The sequence below is a fragment of the Heterodontus francisci genome, chromosome 13 (genome assembly GCF_036365525.1).
Source record: "Heterodontus francisci isolate sHetFra1 chromosome 13, sHetFra1.hap1, whole genome shotgun sequence".
NCBI lineage: Eukaryota > Metazoa > Chordata > Chondrichthyes > Heterodontiformes > Heterodontidae > Heterodontus > Heterodontus francisci.
This window is the reverse complement of record NC_090383.1, coordinates 24,576,441-24,599,253: the sequence shown is the minus strand read 5'-3', so window position 1 is coordinate 24,599,253 and position 22,813 is coordinate 24,576,441. Positions and strand designations below refer to the sequence as shown.

The 22,813-nt window shown below is 49.1% G+C and overlaps 2 non-coding genes across 2 annotated transcripts; both read left to right on the top strand.

The window, feature by feature from the left end:
- Positions 1–3,310: 3,310 nt before the first annotated feature.
- On the top strand, positions 3,311–3,425 carry LOC137376857 (U5 spliceosomal RNA). The gene has a single exon (XR_010976322.1). It is a non-coding gene; the product is annotated as a U5 spliceosomal RNA (small nuclear RNA).
- Positions 3,426–9,454: 6,029 nt separating this feature from the next.
- LOC137376866 (U5 spliceosomal RNA) lies at positions 9,455–9,569 on the top strand. The gene has a single exon (XR_010976330.1). It is a non-coding gene; the product is annotated as a U5 spliceosomal RNA (small nuclear RNA).
- The last annotated feature ends 13,244 nt before the right edge of the window (positions 9,570–22,813 follow it).

Here is a 22,813-nt window from a genome sequence, read left to right as displayed (position 1 = left end):
CCTATCTATACTAATCCCACCTGCCTGCATTAATTCCATATCCCTCTATGCCTTGCTCATGCAAGTACCTGTCCAGATACCTCTAAAATGTCGCTACTGTTCCTGCCTCCACCACCTCCTCTGGCAGCTCATTCCAGATACCCACTATTCTTTGTGTGAAAAATTTACCCCTTTGATCCCCTTTAAACCTCCTCCCTCTCACCTTAAATCTATGCCCTCTAGTTTTAGTCACCCCGACCATGGGAAACAGACTGTGGCTATCTACCCTATCTATGCCTCTCATAATTTTATATACCTCTATCATGTCCCCTCTCAGCCTCCTTCGCTCCAGGGACAACAGACCCAGCCTATCCAATCTCTCTTTATAACTCAAGCCCTCCAAACCAGGCAACATCCTTGTGAATCTTTTCTGCACCCTCTCTAGCTTAATCACATCTTTCCTGTAGTGCGGCCACCAGAACTGCACACAGTACTCCAAATGCGGCCTAACCAACGTTATGTACAACTGTAACATGACGTCCCAACTCTTGTACTCAATGCCTCGGCCGATGAAGGCAAGCATGCCATGCGCCTCCTTCACCACCCTGTCTACCTGTGTTGCCACTTTCAGGGAACTATGTACTTGCACCCCAAGGTCTCTCTGCTCAAGAACACTCCCCAGGGCCCTGCCATTCACTGTATATGTCCAGTTCCGAAGAAGGGTCACTGACCCGAAACGTTAACTCTGCTTCTCTTTCCACAGATGCTGCCAGACCTGCTGAGTGAATCCAGCATTTCTTGTTTTTGTTACTGTATATTTCCTGCCCTGGTTTAACGTCCCAAAATGCATCACTTCACACTTGTCTACATTAAATTCCATTTGCCACTCCCTTGCCCACTTTCCCAGTTGATCTATATCCTGTTGTAACCTTAGATAACCTTCTTCACTGTCCACTATACCACCAATTTTGGTGTCATCAGCAAACTTATTAATCATGCCCTTTACATTCACATCCAAGTCATTAATATATATGACAAACAACAGAGGGCACAGCACCGATCTCTGCGGCACACCACTGGTCACCAACCTCCAATCTGAAAAACAACCCTCCACTACCACCCTCTGCCTCCTATCACCAAGCCAATTTTGTATCCAATTTGCTAGCTCACCCTGGATCCCATGTGTTCGAACCTTCTGGACCAGCCAACCATGCGGGACCTTGTCAAAGGCCTTGCTAAAGTCCATGTAGACAACGTCCATCGCCCTGCCCTTGTCAATCCTCTTGGTCACCTCCTCAAAAAACTCAATCAAATTTGTGAGACATGATTTCCCACGCACAAAGCCATGCTGACTATCCCTAATCAGACCATGCCTTTCCAAATGCATATAAATCCTGTCTCTCAGAATCCCTTCCAATAACTTTCCTACCACTGATGTAAGGCTCACTGGTCTGTAGTTCCCTGGCTTATCCCTGTTGCTCCTCTTAAATAAAGGCACAACATTAGCTATCCTCCAGTCTTCCGGTACCTTACCCGTGGCTAACGATGATACAAATATCTCTGCCAGGGCCCCAGTAATCTCCTCTCTTGCTTCCCATAGCATCCTAGGATACACCTGGTCAGTCCCTGGGGATTTATCCACCTTAATGCGCTTCAGAATCTCCAACACCTCCTCCTTTGTAATGTTGATATGCTCCAGGATATCACTGTTCCCTCCCTTGAACTCACTAGCTTCCATGACCTTCTCCACGGTAAATAAGGACAAGAAATATTCATTTAAGACCTCGCCCATTTCCCGTGGCTCCACACATAGATTGCCACACTGATCCTCTGGGGGACCTACTCTCCATGGCTACCCTTTTACTCTTAATATACTTAAAGAATCAGTGCAGTGACATTGCACCCTCTGGAGAAATGTAGAATCACTGACAGCACCTTCTGGATTTCCATGTTATTTTGCCCAGGTGTGGAATCTAGAAAGGGCATCGACCTGAAATGTTAATTCTGTTTCTCTATCCAAAGATGCAGCCTGACCTGCTGAGTACTTCAAGCATTTTCTGTTTTTATTTCAGATTGCCAACTTCCGCGCTATTTTGCTGTTGTCTTCCTCCAGAAGTTGCTGTCAGTTTCAGTGCTGTAATGACGATGAACGCTGACAGTTTCTGTACATTCAAATAAAAGCAAAATACTGCGGATGCTGGAAATCTGAAATAAAAACAAGAAATGCTGGAAATACTCTTGGTAACCGGAGTAACATTCTTTGCAGACACTTTGGAGCAGATAGTAGCGGCTTGAGGAAAATGCTTTGGAGTGGCTTGTGGTTGGACTCGACTTTCACTTTGTCTGTTCCAAGTAGGTATTGATGAAAATGTTCACAAGCAAAGACAATGGCCAGGTACTCTTTCTCAATCTGAGCGTAGCGTCGTTCCATTTGCAGTAAGGCCCTGGATGTAAATATAACCATTTGTTCTTGCTGCATTAGGGTTGCTCCAAGTCATGTCTCGCTGGTGTCACACTGCAGGGTAACTTCATCTTTTACATCATAGTATTTCAGCACTGGCATTGCCATCACCTAGTCGCTTGATTTTAGTGAATGCTGCTTCTTGTTCTGTGCCCCAATACCACTGCACGTCCTTGGCAGTTGGCATAATGGTTCACACTCCGACAACAAATTGGGCAAAAATTTTGCTAAATAGTTGACGAATCCAACAAATTGAGTCACTGAAACTGCTTCTCTCTCCACAGATGCTGCCAGACCTGCTGCGTATTTCCAGCATTTCTTGTCTGTGCATTCAAAGTTGGGGTTAAACTGCAAATGCCAGAATGCAGGACTCACAATACCAGACTTCGGGCTTCTTTTCCTCACTTTTCACGACAGCCTGCATTAAAACAAAATCACTTGGTGAGCACATAGTGTGAGAGAATCAATGCTAACCTCTCTGGGCAGTCACTGAGCAGCGTTAGTTCCGAAGAAGGGTCACTGACCCGAAACGTTAACTCTGCTTCTCTTTCCACAGATGCTGCCAGACCTGCTGAGTATTTCCAGCATTTCTTGTATAGACTGCAACATGTCATTCCCGCGGACAGAAGGCGCAGGCAGATAGGCCCCGCCCACTAATCTACATAAACCAGAATATAATGCAAAAGACCAATAGTTATTCATATTTCTGTGGGAAGTTAACAGTTTCTGGTTATTTTTTTATCTTAAAATATATCTGGACTAAATTGATTTTTCTCCAATATCGATGATAATTGGTGGTGTGCCCGCGCAATATGATGTTAAAGAGCTAAGAGTACGGTGGGTTGAGAGTAGAACGAATTGTTCGTTAGTTTACTCTGGTTTTTCTTCAGATCGTATAAATCTTTCGCCTTTTACTAAAGATTTCCGTGGAGAGAAGCGCTCAGAGTTTTGAACAATTTTTTGTGGCCCTGTTTTTAGTGGGGTTTCTATTTCAATAAATGAAAGATGTTTTATGTTCTATAATTTTGGGAAAGAAATTGTGCAGTTCTCAATCTGCAGAGAAATATGCTTTGGTTTTCTAGTGTACAAAGTTATTTACGACTTGAGTGTTGCAGACGAGCATGCTCCAAGGTCGAGGACTACGTGCTGAGGGACGTACTAAAGCTTGGGGCTGCTGCTGCAAAGGCTCAATGGGGAAAGACCACTGTGGAATTATCCTCCCGTCATACTGAACAGAGGGGCTGGAACCTGTGTAAAACCCCGTCTGCCCGTTCCAGGATTGACTTCCTGTTTGTGTCCCGTGCCGTCGCGGTCAGATCCACCGACGTCAAGCAGGTGTTCTTCTCTGACTGTTGCCTCTTACTGGCCGACTGTCACTTACAGGACGACCAGCGGGTTGGCAGGGGAACACGGAAGCTCAATGCTACAATGCTAACCCCAGCGAACGTTGAGGAACTCAAAAGGGATTACAAAGGTTGGAGAACTGTGAAATCCCTCTTTCAGTCTCCAGTTCACTGGTGCAAGGCAATCAAGGAGAACATCAAGAGGTTCTTTATCTTCAAAGGTGTTCAGAGGGCGAGAGCGAAATGTCCCGACTCCAGAAAAGAATGCAAAATCTGCTCCAGCTGCAGTCAATGGGGGTCGAGGTCAAGGAGGACCACCATGAGGTGAAGAGTCAGCAGGCCTCGCTCTTTGCCATGGAGGCCTCCAAGATCATCTTCCAGTCCAGAGTCCTCCATTGAGCAGGATGAGACGTGTTCGCGTTACTTCTTCCAAAAGGTACACACAGAGAGCTTTGTGATCAGCAGCCTGAAGGAAGAGGATGGCTCGGTAAAGTCTTCGCAGTCCAACATACCAAGGATCAGCAAATCCTTTTATGCTAGGCTGTATGACGCGAAGCCCACAGACAGCAGAGCCTCCCAGTCCTTCCTGTCATCTATCACAGAGGTTTTGAGGGAGAGACTGGACAAGCCACTAACTTGGACGAGCTGACAAAGGCCACCAAGTCCTTCGATACGAGTAAAACTCCCAGAAGTGATGGCTTACCGGTCGAGTTGTATCAGGCCCTGTGGGACTGGGTCGGCCCAGACCTGCAGGAAGTATACGAGAGCATGCTTCTGGCCGGCAGCATGTCAGAATCCATGAGGAAAGGCATCAGCACCCTCATCTACAAGCGGAAGGGGGAGAGGGCAGAAGTCAGAAATTGGCAGCCCATCTCAATGCTTAATGTTGACTACAAGATTCTGTCCAAAGTCATAGCCAGTCGAGTCAAGTCTGCTCTGGAGTTGGTGATTCACCCTGACCAGACCTGCACTGTACCCCTGCAGGAAGATCTCTGATAGTCTGAAGCGACTCAGGGATACGGGACAGGAGGGTGGACACCTGCCTCATCAGCCTGGACCAGGAGAAAGCTTTTGACAGGATATCGCACACTTACAAGATGGACGTGCTTTCCAAAATGGGGTTTGGGGAGGGAATCTGCAATTGGATCCAACTGCTCTGCAGAATCATCAGTAGCGCAGTCTCAATCAATGGGTGGAAATCAGGGAAGAGACGGTCGCCCACCTCCTCCTGGAATGTGCCTTTGCAAAGCAGGTGTGGAAAGAGATGCAGTGGTTTTTGTCAAGGTTCATCCCAAGCAGCTCTGTAACACAGGAGTCTGTGCTCTACGGGCTGTTCCCAGGGACGCACACCGAGACAAACATCAACTGCTGCTGGAGGACTATCAATTCGGTGAAAGACGCCCTTTGGTCTGCCCGAAACTTGCTGGTCTTCCAGCGCAAAGAGTTGTCCACCACCGAATGTTGCAGACTGGCACATTCCAAGGTCCAGGACTACGTGCTGAGGGACGCACTAAAGCTTGGGGCAGCCGCAGCAAAGGCTCAATGGGGAAAGACCACAGTGTCAGGTTCCCCCACCAAGCTGGACTGAGGGGCTGGAACCATGGGAAGCCCCTCGAACTGTATCGTTAATATTCTCAATTGCTGTAAATGTAAAACTGTAATTGACATGACAATTGTGAAACGGAAGGGTTGGGAAGAAACTCATGACATTATTGATAGAAACTGATCTCTTTTGCAATGTTTGTATTTTTTGGTGCTGTTTGGAAACTGTTTGGCAATGTAATTTTTACAGATTTTTATGAATAAAGTATATTTTGGAAAAAAAAAAAGTAAGTTTCCTGATCCAATCTGGAGTCAGACAGGGCTGTCCTCTCTCCCCTGTCTTGTTTGTTTGCTGTATTGAACCCTTTCCTGAGTCCATTAGGAAGGATGTGAGCAGAAGAGGGGTGACAATCCCAGGCAGTGGAGGCACTCAGGTCAAAACCTCCCTGTACATGGATGACGTCGCCGTCTTCTGCTCGGATCCGCTGTCCGTGCGCAGACTGATGAGCATCTGCGACCAGTTCGAACTGGCCTCGGGAGCCAAAGTTAACCACGGCAAGAGCGAGGCCATGTTCTTTGGGAACTGGGCTGACCGATCCTTTGTCCCCTTCACCGTCAGGTCAGATTACCTGAAGGTGCTGGGGATATGGTTCGGAAGGGCCGGGGCGTGCACCAAAACATGGGAGGAGCGAGTAGCCAAGGTACGACAAAAGTTGGGCATGTGGGGGCAGCGATCTCTCTCCATTGTGGGTAAGAACCTGGTCATCAGGTGCGAGGCGCTCACGTTGTTGCTCTACGTGGCGCAGGTCTGGCCCATACCCCACTCCTGCGCCGTGGCAGTCACCCGAGCCATTTTCCGCTTCGTCTGGGGATCTAAAATGGACCGGGTCCGGAGGGACACGATGTTCAAATCTCTGGACATGGGCGGGAAAAATGTACCCAACGTGGCCCTCATCCTGATGACCACCTTCGTGTGCGGCTGCATCAAGCTATGTGTAGATCCCCAGTACGCAAACTCCAAGTGTCACTACGTGCTGAGGTTCTATCTGTCCCCGGTGTTGCGAAGGATGGGCCTGGTCACATTGCCGCGGAACGCTCCGTGCAGTTGGGCGGCGCCGTACCACCTATCCTTCGTGGAGCAGTTTCTGCGGAAAAACACCTTTGACCACCGGTCCATCAGGCAGTGGTCTGCACGGAATGTCCTCAAGGCCCTACGGGAAAAGGAAACGGTGGATCCTGTCGGATGGTTCCCCGAGCAGACCATCAAAGTCATTTGGCGGAATGCCTCATCACCAGAACTTTCAAACAAGCACCAAGACGTAGCTTGGCTGGTGGTGAGAAGGGCCCTCCCCGTCAGATCCTTCATGCACACCCGAAGTCTCGCCCCCTCCGCACAGTGCCCCCGCGTTGGCTGTGGTGGGGAAGAGACGGTCGCCCACCTACTCCTGGAATGTGGCTTTGCAAAGCAGGTGTGGAAAGAGATGCAGTGGTTTTTGTCAAGGTTCATCCCAAGCAGCTCTGTAACACAGGAGTCTGTGCTCTACGGGCTGTTCCCAGGGACGCACACCGAGACAAACATCAACTGCTGCTGGAGGACTATCAATTCGGTGAAAGACGCCCTTTGGTCTGCCCGAAACTTGCTGGTCTTCCAGCGCAAAGAGTTGTCCACCACCGAATGTTGCAGACTGGCACATTCCAAGGTCCAGGACTACGTGCTGAGGGACGCACTAAAGCTTGGGGCAGCCGCAGCAAAGGCTCAATGGGGAAAGACCACAGTGTAAGGTTCCCCCACCAAGCTGGACTGAGGGGCTGGATCCATGGGAAACCCCTCGAACTGTATCGTTAATATTCTCAATTGCTGTAAATGTAAAACTGTAATTGACATGACAATTGTGAAACGGAAGGGTTGGGAAGAAACTCATGACAGGATTGAAGGAAACTGATCTCCCTTGCAATGTTTGTATTTTTTGGTGCTGTTTGGAAACTGTTTGGCAATGTAATTTTTACAGATTTTTATGAATAAAGTATATTTTGGAAATAAAAAAAAAAACTACTTTCCATGCCTTTGGTAGGTAGGTGTATTTCTCCACTCGAGGATTGCCTTGTATACATCTGTGCCAGATTTGTTCAATTTCTTTATGTTTCCTTTGGCAATTTTCACTGCCACCTCTGTCTTGCCATTGAACTGGGGATAGTGTGGAGATGATGTCTGGTGTTGAATTTCCCAATCCTTTATGAAGCGGCTGAATTCTTTGCTTGTGAACTGCGGGGCATTGTTGGTCATCACAATGTCTGGAATGCCATAACGACTCAAGTGTGCATTCAGGCATTCTACAATCTCACCGGTAGTCATTGAGATCAGCTGGTCTACCTCCCAGTAGTCAGAATAGTAGTCTACAGTGACAAGATAATCAGTTCCTGTCAGTGTGAAGAGGTCTACTCCCAGCTTCATCCAAGGTCTGTCTGGGATGTCATATGTCATCAGCGGCTCTTTAGCTTGCCTACCTTGGTACTCATTGCATGCACTGCACTGGCTGATGTGGTCCTTGATTTCACTGCTCATGTTTGGCCAGTAGAGCCCTTCTCTTACCTTCCTCAGACTCAACTCAATTCCTTGGTGGCTTCCATGGATGTGCTTTAGCATCTCTCCTCTCAAATCTTTCGGGATAACGACTCTATTTCCTTTGTACAAGATGCCATCATGGGCTGTTACGTCATCTCTGTAAGCCCAATACGCTCTTGTGACCACAGGAATGTCGCTGGTGCTGTCAGGCCATCCTTTCATCACTACTTCTTGCAACACTTGGAGAGTTGCATCTTGTTGGGTAGTTCGTTTGATTTGAGCAAGGCAGATTCAATGTCTCTGCTGGGTTGATGATTTCCAGAGCATGTCGAGCTGCAGCTTCACGTTGGATCTGGAAGATTTCACACTCTGTCGTAGCATCCTTTACTTTCTTCATAGGGAGTGCAGCTCTCGACAGCATGTCAGCGATGTACATCTGCTTCCCTTGATTGTATGTCACATCCAGATGATATCTTGGTAACCGGAGTAACATTCTTTGCAGACACTTTGGAGCAGATAGTAGCGGCTTGAGGAAAATGCTTCGGAGCGGCTTGTGGTTGGACTCGACTTTCACTTTGTCTGTTCCAAGTAGGTATTGATGAAAATGTTCACAAGCAAAGACAATGGCCAGGCACTCTTTCTCAATCTGAGCGTAGCGTCGTTCCATTTGCAGTAAGGCCCTGGATGTAAATATAACCATTTGTTCTTGCTGCATTAGGGTTGCTCCAAGTCATGTCTCGCTGGTGTCACACTGCAGGGTAACTTCATCTTTTCCATCATAGTATTTCAGCACTGGCATTGCCGACACTAGTCGCTTGATTTTAGTGAATGCTGCTTCTTGTTCTGTGCCCCAATACCACTGCACGTCCTTGGCAGTTGGCATAATGGTTCACACTCCGACAACAAATTGGGCAAGAATTTTGCTAAATAGTTGACGAATCCAACAAATTGAGTCACTGAAACTGCTTCTCTCTCCACAGATGCTGCCAGACCTGCTGCGTATTTCCAGCATTTCTTGTCTGTGCATTCAAAGTTGGGGTTAAACTGCAAATGCCAGAATGCAGGACTCACAATACCAGACTTCGGGCTTCTTTTCCTCACTTTTCACGACAGCCTGCATTAAAACAAAATCACTTGGTGAGCACATAGTGTGAGAGAATCAATGCTAACCTCTCTGGGCAGTCACTGAGCAGCGTTAGTTCCGAAGAAGGGTCACTGACCCGAAACGTTAACTCTGCTTCTCTTTCCACAGATGCTGCCAGACCTGCTGAGTATTTCCAGCATTTCTTGTATAGACTGCAACATCTCATTCCCGCGGACAGAAGGCGCAGGCAGATAGGCCCCGCCCACTAATCTACATAAACCAGAATATAATGCAAAAGACCAATAGTTATTCATATTTCTGTGGGAAGTTAACAGTTTCTGGTTATTTTTTTATCTTAAAATATATCTGGACTAAATTGATTTTTCTCCAATATCGATGATAATTGGTGGTGTGCCCGCGCAATATGATGTTAAAGAGCTAAGAGTACGGTGGGTTGAGAGTAGAACGAATTGTTCGTTAGTTTACTCTGGTTTTTCTTCGGATCGTATAAATCTTTCGCCTTTTACTAAAGATTTCCGTGGAGAGAAGCGCTCAGAGTTTTGAACAATTTTTTGTGGCCCTGCTTTTAGTGGGGTTTCTATTTCAATAAATGAAAGATGTTTTATGTTCTATAATTTTGGGAAAGAAATTGTGCAGTTCTCAATCTGCAGAGGAATATGCTTTGGTTTTCTAGTGTACAAAGTTATTTACGACTTGAGTGTTGCAGACGAGCATGCTCCAAGGTCGAGGACTACGTGCTGAGGGACGTACTAAAGCTTGGGGCTGCTGCTGCAAAGGCTCAATGGGGAAAGACCACTGTGGAATTATCCTCCCGTCATACTGAACAGAGGGGCTGGAACCTGTGTAAAACCCCGTCTGCCCGTTCCAGGATTGACTTCCTGTTTGTGTCCCGTGCTGTCGCGGTCAGATCCACCGACGTCAAGCAGGTGTTCTTCTCTGACTGTTGCCTCTTACTGGCCGACTGTCACTTACAGGACGACCAGCGGGTTGGCAGGGGAACACGGAAGCTCAATGCTACACTGCTAACCCCAGCGAACGTTGAGGAACTCAAAAGGGATTACAAAGGTTGGAGAACTGTGAAATCCCTCTTTCAGTCTCCAGTTCACTGGTGCAAGGCAATCAAGGAGAACATCAAGAGGTTCTTTATCTTCAAAGGTGTTCAGAGAGCGAAATGTCCCGACTCCAGAAAAGAATGCAAAATCTGCTCCAGCTGCAGTCAATGGGGGTCGAGGTCAAGGAGGACCACCATGAGGTGAAGAGTCAGCAGGCCTCGCTCTTTGCCATGGAGGCCTCCAAGATCATCTTCCAGTCCAGAGTCCTCCATTGAGCAGGATGAGACGTGTTCGCGTTACTCCTTCCAAAAGGTACACACAGAGAGCTTTGTGATCAGCAGCCTGAAGGAAGAGGATGGCTCGGTAAAGTCTTCGCAGTCCGACATACCAAGGATCAGCAAATCCTTTTATGCTAGGCTGTATGACGCGAAGCCCACAGACAGCAGAGCCTCCCAGTCCTTCCTGTCATCTATCACAGAGGTTTTGAGGGAGAGACTGGACAAGCCACTAACTTGGACGAGCTGACAAAGGCCACCAAGTCCTTCGATACGAGTAAAACTCCCAGAAGTGATGGCTTACCGGTCGAGTTGTATCAGGCCCTGTGGGACTGGGTCGGCCCAGACCTGCAGGAAGTATACGAGAGCATGCTTCTGGCCGGCAGCATGTCAGAATCCATGAGGAAAGGCATCATCACCCTCATCTACAAGCGGAAGGGGGAGAGGGCAGAAGTCAGAAATTGGCAGCCCATCTCAATGCTTAATGTTGACCAAGATTCTGTCCAAAGTCATAGCCAGTCGAGTCAAGTCTGCTCTGGAGTTGGTGATTCACCCTGACCAGACCTGCACTGTACCCCTGCAGGAAGATCTCTGATAGTCTGACGCGACTCAGGGATACGGGACAGGAGGGTGGACACCTGCCTCATCAGCCTGGACCAGGAGAAAGCTTTTGACAGGATATCGCACACTTGCAAGATGGACGTGCTTTCCAAAATGGGGTATGGGGAGGGAATCTGCAATTGGATCCAACTGCTCTGCAGAATCATCAGTAGCGCAGTCTCAATCAATGGGTGGAAATCAGTAAGTTTCCTGATCCAATCTGGAGTCAGACAGGGCTGTCCTCTCTCCCCTGTCTTGTTTGTTTGCTGTATTGAACCCTTTGCTGAGTCCATTAGGAAGGATGTGAGCAGAAGAGGGGTGACAATCCCAGGCAGTGGAGACACTCAGGTTAAAACCTCCCTGTACATGGACGACGTCGCTTTCATCTGCTCGGATCCGCTGTCTGTGCGCAGAATGATGAGCATCTGTGACCAGTTCAAACTGGCCTCGGGAGCCAAAGTTAACCACAGCAAGAGCGAGGCCATGTCCTTTGGAAACTGGGCTGACCGATCCTTTGTCCCCTTCACCGTCAGGTCAGACTACCTGAAAATGTTGGGGATATGGTTCAGAAGGGCCGGGGTGTGCACCAAAGCCTGGAGGGAGCGAGTAGCCAGGGTACACCATATGCTGAGCATGTGGGAGCAGCGATCTCTCTCCATTGTGAGTAAGAACCTGGTCATCAGGTGCGAGGCGCTCACGTTGTTGCTTTACGTGGCGCAGGTCTGGCCCATAACCCACTCCTGCGCCATGGCTGTCACCCGAGCCATTTTCCGCTTCATCTGGGAATCCAAAATGGACCAGGTCCGGAGGGAAATGATGTTCAAACCTCTGGATAAGGGCAGGAAAAATGTACCCAACGTCGTCCTCATTCTGATGACCACCTTCATGTGTGGCTGCATCTAGCTGTGCGTAGAGCCCTAGTATGCAAACACCAAGTGTCACTATGTGCTGAGGTTCTATCTGTCCCTGGTGTTAGGAAGGATGGATCTGGTCACATTGCCGCGGAACACTCCATCCAGTTGGACCGTGCTGTACCACCTATCCTTCGTGGGAAAGTTTCTGCGGAAAAACACCTTTGGCCACCAATCCATCAGGCAATGGTCTGCACGGAATGTCCTCAAGGCCCGACGGGAAAAGGAGATGGTGGATCCTGTCGGATGGTTTCCCGAGCAGACTACCAAAGTCATTTGGCGGAATCCCTCATCACCAGAACTTTCAATCAAGCACCAAGATGTAGCTTGGCTGGTGGTGAGAAGAGCCCTCCCCATCAGATCCTTCCTGCACGCCCGGAGTCTCACACCCGCTACACAATGCCCTCGAGTTGGCTCTGGTGGGGAAGAGACAGTTGCCCACCTCCTCCTGGAATGTGTCTTTGCAAAGCAGGTGTGGAAAGAGATGCAGTGGTTTTTGTCGAGGTTCATCCCAAGCAGCTCTCTAACACAGGAGTCTGTGCTCTCCGGTCTGTTCCCAGGGTTGCACACCGAGACAAACATCAACTGCTGCTGGAGGACCATCAATTCGGTGAAAGAAGCTCTTTGGTCTGCCAGAAACCTGCTGGTCTTCCAGCACAAAGAGTTGTCCACGACTGAGTGTTGCAGACTGGCACATTCCAAGGTCCAGGATTACATGCTGAGGGACGCACTAAAGCTTGGGGCAGACACGGCAAAGGCTCTATGGGGAAAGACCACTGTGTAAGGTCCCCCCCACCAGGGTGAACAGAGGGGCTGGATCCATGGGAAACCCCTCGAACTGTAGCCAGAAAATATTTGTTTGCTGCAAAATGTACATGGCATGTAAAATGAAATGGAAGGGTTGTGAGGCAACTCACTCCTGTATTGAAGGAAACTGATCTCCTTTGCAATGTTTGTATTTTTTCGTGCTGTTTGGAAACTGTTTGGCAATGTAATTTTTACAGATTTATATGAATAAAGTATATTTTGGAAATAAAAAAAAAAAAATAAAAAAAAAAAATAAATAAAATCCCTCTTTGAGTCCGCAACACCACTGCTGGGAAACGATCAAGGTGAACATCAAGAGGTTCTTCATCCTCAAAGGTGTTCAGAAGGTGAGAGAGACAGAGGGAAATGTGCCAACTCCAGAAAAGAATGCAGAATCTGCTCCAGCTGTAGTCGATGGGGGTTGAGGTCAAGGAGGATCTCCAAGAGGTGAAAGATGTATTCTGCAATTGGATCCAACTGCTCTACACAAACATCAGTAGCGCAGTCTCAATCAATGGCTGGGAGTCAGAAAGTTTCACGATCCAATCTGGAGTCAGGCAGGGCTGTCCTCTCCTCCCTGTCTTGTTTGTTTGCTGTATCGAACTCTTTGCTGAGTCCATTAGGAAGGATGTGGGCATAAGAGGGGTGACAATCCCAGGCAGTGGACGTACTCAGGTAAAATGCCTCCCTGTAAATGGATGCCGTCGTCGTATTCTGCTCGGATCCGCTGTCCGTTTGCAAACTGATGAGCATCTGCGACCACTTCGAACTGGCCTCGGGAGCCAAAGTTAACCAAGGCAAGAGTGATGCCATGTTCTTTAGGAACTGGGCCAACTGATCCTTTGTCCCTTCACCACCAGGTCAGACGACCTGAAGATGCTGGGGATATGGTTGGGAAGGGCCTGGGCATGCGCCAAAACCTGTAAGGAGCGAGTAGCCAGGGTACAGCATAAACTGAGCATGTGGGAGCAGTGATCTCTCTTCATTGTGGGTAAGAACCTGGTCATCAGGTGCGAGGCGCTTATGTTGTTGCTGTATGTGGCGCAGGTCTGGCCCATAACCCGCTCCTGCACCGTGGCGGTCACCCAAGCCATTTTCCGCTTTATCTGGAGATCCAAAATGGACCAAGTCCGGAGGGAAATGATGTTCAAACCTATGGATAAGGGCAGGAAAAATGTACCCAACGTCGCCCTCATCCTAATGACCACCTTCATGTGTGGCTGCATCTAGCTGTGCGTAGAGCCCTAGTATGCAAACACCAAGTGTCACTATGTGCTGTGGTTCTATCTGTCCCTGGTGTTAGGAAGGATGGATCTGGTCACATTGCCGCGGAACACTCCATCCAGTTGGACCGTGCTGTACCACCTATCCTTCGTGGGAAAGTTTCTGCGGAAAAACACCTTTGGCCACCAATCCATCAGGCAGTGGTCTGCACGGAATGTCCTCAAGGACTAACGGGAAATGGAGATGGTGGATCCTGTCAGATGGTTCCCTGAGTACACGGCCAAAGTCATTTGGCAGAATGCCTCATCACCAGAACTTTCAAACAAGCACCAAGACGTAGTTTGGCTGGTGGCTTCCTACACGACCGGAGCCTCGCACCCCCCGCACAATGTCCTCAAGGTGGCTGTGCTGGGGAAGAGACAGTTGCCCGCCTCCCTCTGGAATGTGTCTTTGCAAAGCAGGTGTGGAAAGAGATGCAGTGGTTTTTGTCGAGGTTCATCCCAAGCAGCTCTGCAACACAGGAGTCTGTGCACTTCGGGCTATTCCCAGGGATTCACACCAAACATCAATTTCAGCTGGAGGACCATCAATTCGGTGAACGACACCCTTTGGTCTGCCCGAAACTTGCTGGTCTTGCAGCGCAAAGAGTTGTCCACGACTGAGTGTTGCAGACTGGCATATTCCAAGGTCCAGGACTACGTTCTGAGGAACACACTCAAGCTTGGAGCAGCCGCTGGAAAGGTTCAATGGGGAAAGACCACTGTGTAAACTTCTTCCACCAAAATGAACTGAGGGGCTGGACCCATGGGAAACCCCTTGGGCTGTATACACCAAATATGGGTTTGCTGTAAAATGTACATGGCATGTAAAATGGAATGGAAGGGTTGTGAGGCAACTCACTCAAGTATTGAAGAAAACGGATTTCCTTTGCACTTTTTAGAATGTCATATTGGTGCTGTTTTGAACTGTGTTGTAATGTTTTTTTTTACAGATTTTTATGAATAAAGTATATTTTTGGGAAAAAAAGCAGCCCAGAGTTTGTCGGGCCAGCTGCAGCACAGTCGTCTGCAAGAACTGCAAGAAAGAAGGCCATCAGACAAAGGACTGTAAGCATAGTAAGTGCTGCAACCTGTGTGGTGGGGCAGACCACCTCTATAATACCAGTCCCAAATGCTGCCTCTGTTACGCAGAGGCGACAAAGACCAAGGAAAGGCTGGAGGAAGGAACGGTGAATCCTGGTGCAGCGAAAGAGAGCAGCAACCCTCCCCGCAGCAAGGAAAATCCATCTAAGAAGGGGAAGAAAGGGGAGGCAGCTGCAACAAGGGACCCAAGACCTACACTGTGCCCGGAAACTTCTCCTCAACAGACAGAATCAATGGAGGAGGAGACAGCAGAGGGATAACTGGGTGAGTGGCAAGTGGTCAAATCGAAAATCACAAAGAAGAAGCCCCAGAAAAAGGAACAGGTCACCATGCAAACCAGTGGCAAGAGGAGGCTACCGTCTGAGGCAGACTACGGCAGCTGCTCCTCATCAGACGAGGAAGGGATGGAAAGACGGCACCTGCAAAAGAAACGGCAGCATGCAAAGGAGCTGGAAGAGAAAGCCCCCCAGCTCCACGGTCCTGGATGCAGCGATGGGCCCAGCATGCCCCAAACCCAAAGCGCTGAACCCCCCAGCAGAGGACAGTCCAAAGCTTGCTGCCTACAAGACACCCCTGATGTCACCCCAGTGCAACAAACCCCCCGTGAGTGACCAGAAGGGCTTTCTGAGCCCAAAGACTGTGCAACAGCTTGTGCACACTATGGGTATGCAGGAAAATACACATGGACTGGGACTAGTAAGGACACCTGGTGTGGTAAGCAACATCCAGCTTTAAATGGGTATGAAGATTGCTTCCATTAACGTGCGTAGCATTAAATCAATTACGCGATGTGTTTCGACCTTGGGTTACCTTGCCAAGGTCAAAGCCGACCTGATATTTCTGCAGGAGTGTGGGATACCGCACCTCAGCACTTACAGGCAATGGTCGCGATGGTGGTCCCACAGGCCATCGATCTGGTCAGGGGGAAATGATTCCCGTTCCTCAGGCCTGGTTATTCTGCTGCGGGGAGGCAACGTCACCATCTCTGAAGGTGGGCGGTCACCTGCTCGTAGCAGACATAATGTACCAAAATGCTCCGCTCCGGTTAATCAACGTGTATGCCCCGGTCCAATACAGCAAGCGGCTGACCGTCCTCCAGCAGCTCCCACTGTTGCTGGCAATGTCCAGGCCGGTCATCCTAAGTGGTGACTTCAATTGCATCATCAAAGCAGCTGGACAATCTGGCAGAGAAGTCAGCAAACTGGACGCCACGTCACGACTCCTGATGGTGTTAAGAGATCCCAGGACACCAGTCTGGTGTGTACTCTCTCTTTAATGAAACTGACTGTAATGGCTCCCTGCAGTCAGAGTGTCTCATTGTAGAGGTCACATGACTATGGCAAGCCAGGAGGCACATTGATACAGTATTGCATTTCTATCCCAAACATCCCCCTTTTCATAGGAAAAAAACACAAAAAAAATTACATGCATTATCATTGACGCTGAGTTGCCCAAGTTACCCACGATGCACACAACTGTTCTCATGCATTAGTGGTTTGTCATTCTTGTCAGTCTCTGCATATGCAATGCACACATAGTCATTAAATCGTGCCGGTCTCTTAATGGTGATCGTGCACGTTGTCGTTGGTTGTTCATCTGGTTGATTTTCCTTCTCCGGCAAGTGTCGTTCCCTTGTCACTTATTGCCGCGATAACTGTTGCTGTGGACAGCTGGGGCTGATGGTTGATCTGTGATCTGTGCAGTTGGTGAGTTCTTATCTTCCTGATTGGCCACCTGCAGTGAAGGAACAGCCTCTCCAGTTGTGCGTATATGTCTGCAGTTGCGACGGTAAAGCTAGTTGTTCACTTGCACTGCATACGATCGAGGTGACAATAGCTCTACGCAGGTCCCAAGTTGCCACTTGGGCTGACTCTTGTTGAGAGCGTTGAAGGTTTGTACCCTGACTGGCTCTCCAATTTTTTTTTCTCCAAAATATACTTTATTCATAAAAATCTGTAAAAATTACATTCCCAAACAGTTTAAAACAGCATCAAGTCAAAAAATACAAACAGTGCAAAGGTGATCAGTTTCCTTCTATACAATTATGAGTTGCCTCACAACCCTTCCATTTCATTGTCATGCCATATACATTTTTACATTTACAGCACACAAAATTTTCCCGATACAGTTCGAGGGGTTTCCCATGATTCCAGCCCCTCAGTTCAGCTTGGTGGGGGGACCTTACACTGTGGTCTTTCCCCATTGAGCCTTTGCTGTGGCTGCCCCAAGCTTTAGTGCGTCCCTCAGCACGCAGTCCTGGACCTTGGAATGTGCCAGTCTGCGACATTCGGTCGTGGACAACTCTTTGCGCTGGAAGACCAGCAGGTTTCGGGCAGACCAAAGGGCGTCTTTCACCGAATTGATAGTCCTCCAGCAGCTGTTGATGTTTGTCTCGGTGTGCGTCCCTGGGAACAGTCCGTAGAGCACAGACTCCTGTGTTACAGAGCTGCTTGGGATGAACCTCGACAGAAACCACTGCATCTCTTTCCACACCTGCTTTGCAAAGGCACATTCCAGGATGAGGTGGGCAACCGTCTCTTCCCCACCACAGCCACCGCGGGGGCATTGTGCAGAGGGGGCGAGACTTCGGGTGTGCATGAAGGATCTGACGGGGAGGGCCCTTCTCACCACCAGCCAAGCTACATCTTGGTGCTTGTTTGAAAGTTCTGGTGATGAGGCATTCCGCCAAATGACTTTGGCGGTCTGCTCGGGGAACCATCCGACAGGATCCCCCGTCTCCTTTTCCCGTAGGGCCTTGAGGACGTTCTGTGCAGACCACTGCCTGATGGACCGGTGGTCGAAGGTGTTTTCCTGCAGAAACTGCTCCACGAAGGACAGGTGGTACGGCACGGTCCAACTGCATGGAGCGTTCCGCGGCAATGTGACCAGGCCCATCCTTCGCAACACCGGGGACAGATAGAACCTCAGCACGTAGTGACACTTGGAGTTTGCGTACTGGAGATCTACACACAGCTAGATGCAGCCGCACACGAAGGTGGTCATCAGGATGAGGGCCACGTTGGGTACATTTTTCCCGCCCTTGTCCAGAGATTTGAACATCGTGTCCCTCCGGACCCGGTCCATTTTAGATCACCAGATGAAGCGGAAAATGGCTCGGGTGACTGCCACAGCACAGGAGTGGGGTATGGGCCAGACCTGCGCCACGTAGAGCAACAACGTGCGTGCCTCGCACCTGATGACCAGGCTCTTACCCACAATGGAGAGAGATCGCTGCCCCTACATGCCCAACATTTGTCGTACCTTGGCTACTTGCTCCTCCCAGGTTTTGGCGCACGCCCCGGCCCTTCCGAACCATATCCCCAGCACCTACAGGTAATCTGACCTAACGGTGAAGGGGACAAAGGATCGGTCAGCCCAGTTGCCAAAGAACATGGCCTCGCTCTTGCCGTGGTTAACTTTGGCTCCCGAGGCCAGTTCGAACTGGTCGCAGATGCTCATCAGTCTGCGCACGGACAGCGGATCCGAGCAGAAGACGGCGATGTCATCCATGTACAGGGAGGTTTTAACCTGAGTGCCTCCGCTGCCTGGAATTGTCACCCCTCTTATGCTCGCATCCTTCCTAATAGACTCAGCAAAGGGTTCAATACAGCAAACAAACAAGACCGGGGAGAGAGGACAACCCTGTCTGACTCCAGATTTGATCGGGAAACTTTCCGATTCCCACCCGTTGATTGAGACTGCGCTACTGATGTTTGTGTAGAGCAGTTGAATCCAATTGCAGATTCCCTCCCCAAACCCCATTTTGGAAAGCACGTCCATCATGTAGGTGTGCAATATCCTGTCAAAAGCCTTCTCCTGGTCCAGGCTGATGATGCAGGTGTCCACCCTCCTGTCCCATACATAGGCGATCGTATCCCTGAGTAGCGCCAGACTATCAGAGATCTTCCTGCCGGGTACAGTGCAGGTCTGATCGGGGTGAATCACCAACTCCAGAGCAGATTTGACTCGACTGGCTATGACCTGCTCTCCAATTTTTATTTTTTTTTTCCCAAAATATACTTTATTCATAAAAATCTGTAAAAATTACATTGCCAAACAGTTTCCAAACAGCACCAAAAAATACAAACATTGCAAAAGAGATCAGTTTCTTTCAATAATGTCATGAGTTTCTTCCCAACCCTTCCGTTTCACAATTGTCATGTCAATTACAGTTTTACATTTACAGCAATTGAGAATATCAACGATACAGTTCGAGGGGCTTCCCATGGTTCCAGCCCCTCAGTCCAGCCTGGTGGGGGAACCCTACACTGTGGTCTTTCCCCATTGAGCCTTTGCTGTGGCTGCCCCAAGCTTTAGTGCGTCCCTCAGCACGCAGTCCTGGACCTTGGAATGTGCCAGTCTGCGACATTCGGTCGTGGACAACTCTTTGCGCTGGAAGACCAGCAGGTTTCGGGCAGACCAAAGGGCGTCTTTCACCGAATTGATAGTCCTCCAGCAGCAGTTGATGTTTGTCTCGGTGTGCGTCCCTGGGAACAGCCCGTAGAGCACAGACTCCTGTGTTACAGAGCTGCTTGGGATGAACCTCGACAGAAACCACTGCATCTCTTTCCACACCTGCTTTGCAAAGGCACATTCCAGGAGGAGGTGGGCGACCGTCTCTTCCCCACCACAGCCACCGCGGGGGCATTGTGCAGAGGGGGCGAGACTTCGGGCTTGCATGAAGGATCTGACGGGGAGGGCCCTTCTCACCACCAGCCAAGCTACGTCTTGGTGCTTGTTTGAAAGTTCTGGTGATGAGGCATTCCGCCAAATTACTTTGACGGTCTGCTCGGGGAACCATCCGACAGGATCCACCGTTTCCTTTTCCCGTAGGGCCTTGAGGACATTCCGTGCAGACCACTGCCTGATGGACCGGTGGTCAAAGGTGTTTTTCCGCAGAAACTGCTCCACGAAGGATAGGTGGTCCGGCGCCGCCCAACTGCATGGAGCGTTCCGCGGCAATGTGACCAGGCCCATCCTTCGCAACACTGGGGACAGATAGAACCTCAGCACGTAGTGACACTTGGAGTTTGCGTACTGGGGATCGACACATAGCTTGATGCAGCCGCACACGAAGGTGGTCATCAGGATGAGGGCCACGTTGGGTACATTTTTCCCGCCCATGTCCAGAGATTTGAACATCGTGTCCCTCCGGACCCGGTCCATTTTAGATCCCCAGACGAAGCGGAAAATGGCTCGGGTGACTGCCACGGCGCAGGAGTGGGGTATGGGCCAGACGTGCGCCACGTAAAGCAACAACGTGAGCGCCTCGCACCTGATGACCAGGTTCTTACCCACAATGGAGAGAGATCGCTGCCCCCACATGCCCAACTTTTGTCGTACCTTGGCTACTCGCTCCTCCCATGTTTTGGTGCACGCCCCGGCCCTTCCGAACCATATCCCCAGCACCTTCAGGTAATCTGACCTGACGGTGAAGGGGACAAAGGATCGGTCAGCCCAGTTCCCAAAGAACATGGCCTCGCTCTTGCCGTGGTTAACTTTGGCTCCCGAGGCCAGTTCGAACTGGTCGCAGATGCTCATCAGTCTGCGCACGGACAGCGGATCCGAGCAGAAGACGGCGACGTCATCCATGTACAGGGAGGTTTTGACCTGAGTGCCTCCGCTGCCTGGGATTGTCACCCCTCTTATGACCTGCTCTCCAATGCTCAATTCTGGCAATGATTTGGCAGTTTTGTCAAAGTGAAATTTGGCTCTCTGCCGTTTCACATTGATTTTGTCATCACACCTGTTACTACTTCTGGCATCAGTAGCTTTTTTGCTATTGGAAGAGTAGTTTGGGTGCAGCGTGATATTAGTCTTTGTACCGGACTACTTTCCATGCCTTTGGTAGGTAGGTGTATTTCTCCACTCGAGGATTGCCTTGTATACATCTGTGCCAGATTTGTTCAATTTCTTTATGTTTCCTTTGGCAATTTTCACTGCCACCTCTGTCTTGCCATTGAACTGGGGATAGTGTGGAGATGATGTCTGGTGTTGAACTTCCCAATCCTTTATGAAGCGGCTGAATTCTTTGCTTGTGAACTGCGGGGCATTGTTGGTCATCACAATGTCTGGAATGCCATAACGACTCAAGTGTGCATTCAGGCATTCTACAATCTCACCGGTAGTCATTGAGATCAGCTGGTCTACCTCCCAGTAGTCAGAATAGTAGTCTACAGTGACAAGATAATCAGTTCCTGTCAGTGTGAAGAGGTCTACTCCCAGCTTCATCCAAGGTCTGTCTGGGATGTCATATGTCATCAGCGGCTCTTTAGCTTGCCTACCTTGGTACTCATTGCATGCACTGCACTGGCTGATGTGGTCCTTGATTTCACTGCTCATGTTTGGCCAGTAGAGCCCTTCTCTTACCTTCCTCAGACTCAACTCAATTCCTTGGTGGCTTCCATGGATGTGCTTTAGCATCTCTCCTCTCAAATCTTTCGGGATAACGACTCTATTTCCTTTGTACAAGATGCCATCATGGGCTGTTACGTCATCTCTGTAAGCCCAATACGCTCTTGTGACCACAGGAATGTCGCTGATGCTGTCAGGCCATCCTTTCATCACTACTTCTTGCAACACTTGGAGAGTTGCATCTTGTTGGGTAGTTTGTTTGATTTGAGCAAGGCAGATTCAATGTCTCTGCTGGGTTGATGATTTCCAGAGCATGTCGAGCTGCAGCTTCACGTTGGATCTGGAAGATTTCACACTCTGTCGTAGCATCCTTTACTTTCTTCATAGGGAGTGCAGCTCTCGACAGCATGTCAGCGATGTACATCTGCTTCCCTTGATTGTATGTCACATCCAGATGATATCTTGGTAACCGGAGTAACATTCTTTGCAGACACTTTGGAGCAGATAGTAGCGGCTTGAGGAAAATGCTTCGGAGCGGCTTGTGGTTGGACTCGACTTTCACTTTGTCTGTTCCAAGTAGGTATTGATGAAAATGTTCACAAGCAAAGACAATGGCCAGGTACTCTTTCTCAATCTGAGCGTAGCGTCGTTCCATTTGCAGTAAGGCCCTGGATGTAAATATAACCATTTGTTCTTGCTGCATTAGGGTTGCTCCAAGTCATGTCTCGCTGGTGTCACACTGCAGGGTAACTTCATCTTTTCCATCATAGTATTTCAGCACTGGCATTGCCGACACTAGTCGCTTGATTTTAGTGAATGCTGCTTCTTGTTCTGTGCCCCAATACCACTGCACGTCCTTGGCAGTTGGCATAATGGTTCACACTCCGACAACAAATTGGGCAAGAATTTTGCTAAATAGTTGACGAATCCAACAAATTGAGTCACTGAAACTGCTTCTCTCTCCACAGATGCTGCCAGACCTGCTGCGTATTTCCAGCATTTCTTGTCTGTGCATTCAAAGTTGGGGTTAAACTGCAAATGCCAGAATGCAGGACTCACAATACCAGACTTCGGGCTTCTTTTCCTCACTTTTCACGACAGCCTGCATTAAAACAAAATCACTTGGTGAGCACATAGTGTGAGAGAATCAATGCTAACCTCTCTGGGCAGTCACTGAGCAGCGTTAGTTCCGAAGAAGGGTCACTGACCCGAAACGTTAACTCTGCTTCTCTTTCCACAGATGCTGCCAGACCTGCTGAGTATTTCCAGCATTTCTTGTATTGACTGCAACATGTCATTCCCGCGGACAGAAGGCGCAGGCAGATAGGCCCCGCCCACTAATCTACATAAACCAGAATAGTATGCAAAAGACCAATAGTTATTCATATTTCTGTGGGAAGTTAACAGTTTCTGGTTAGTTTTTTATCTTAAAATATATCTGGACTAAATTGGTTT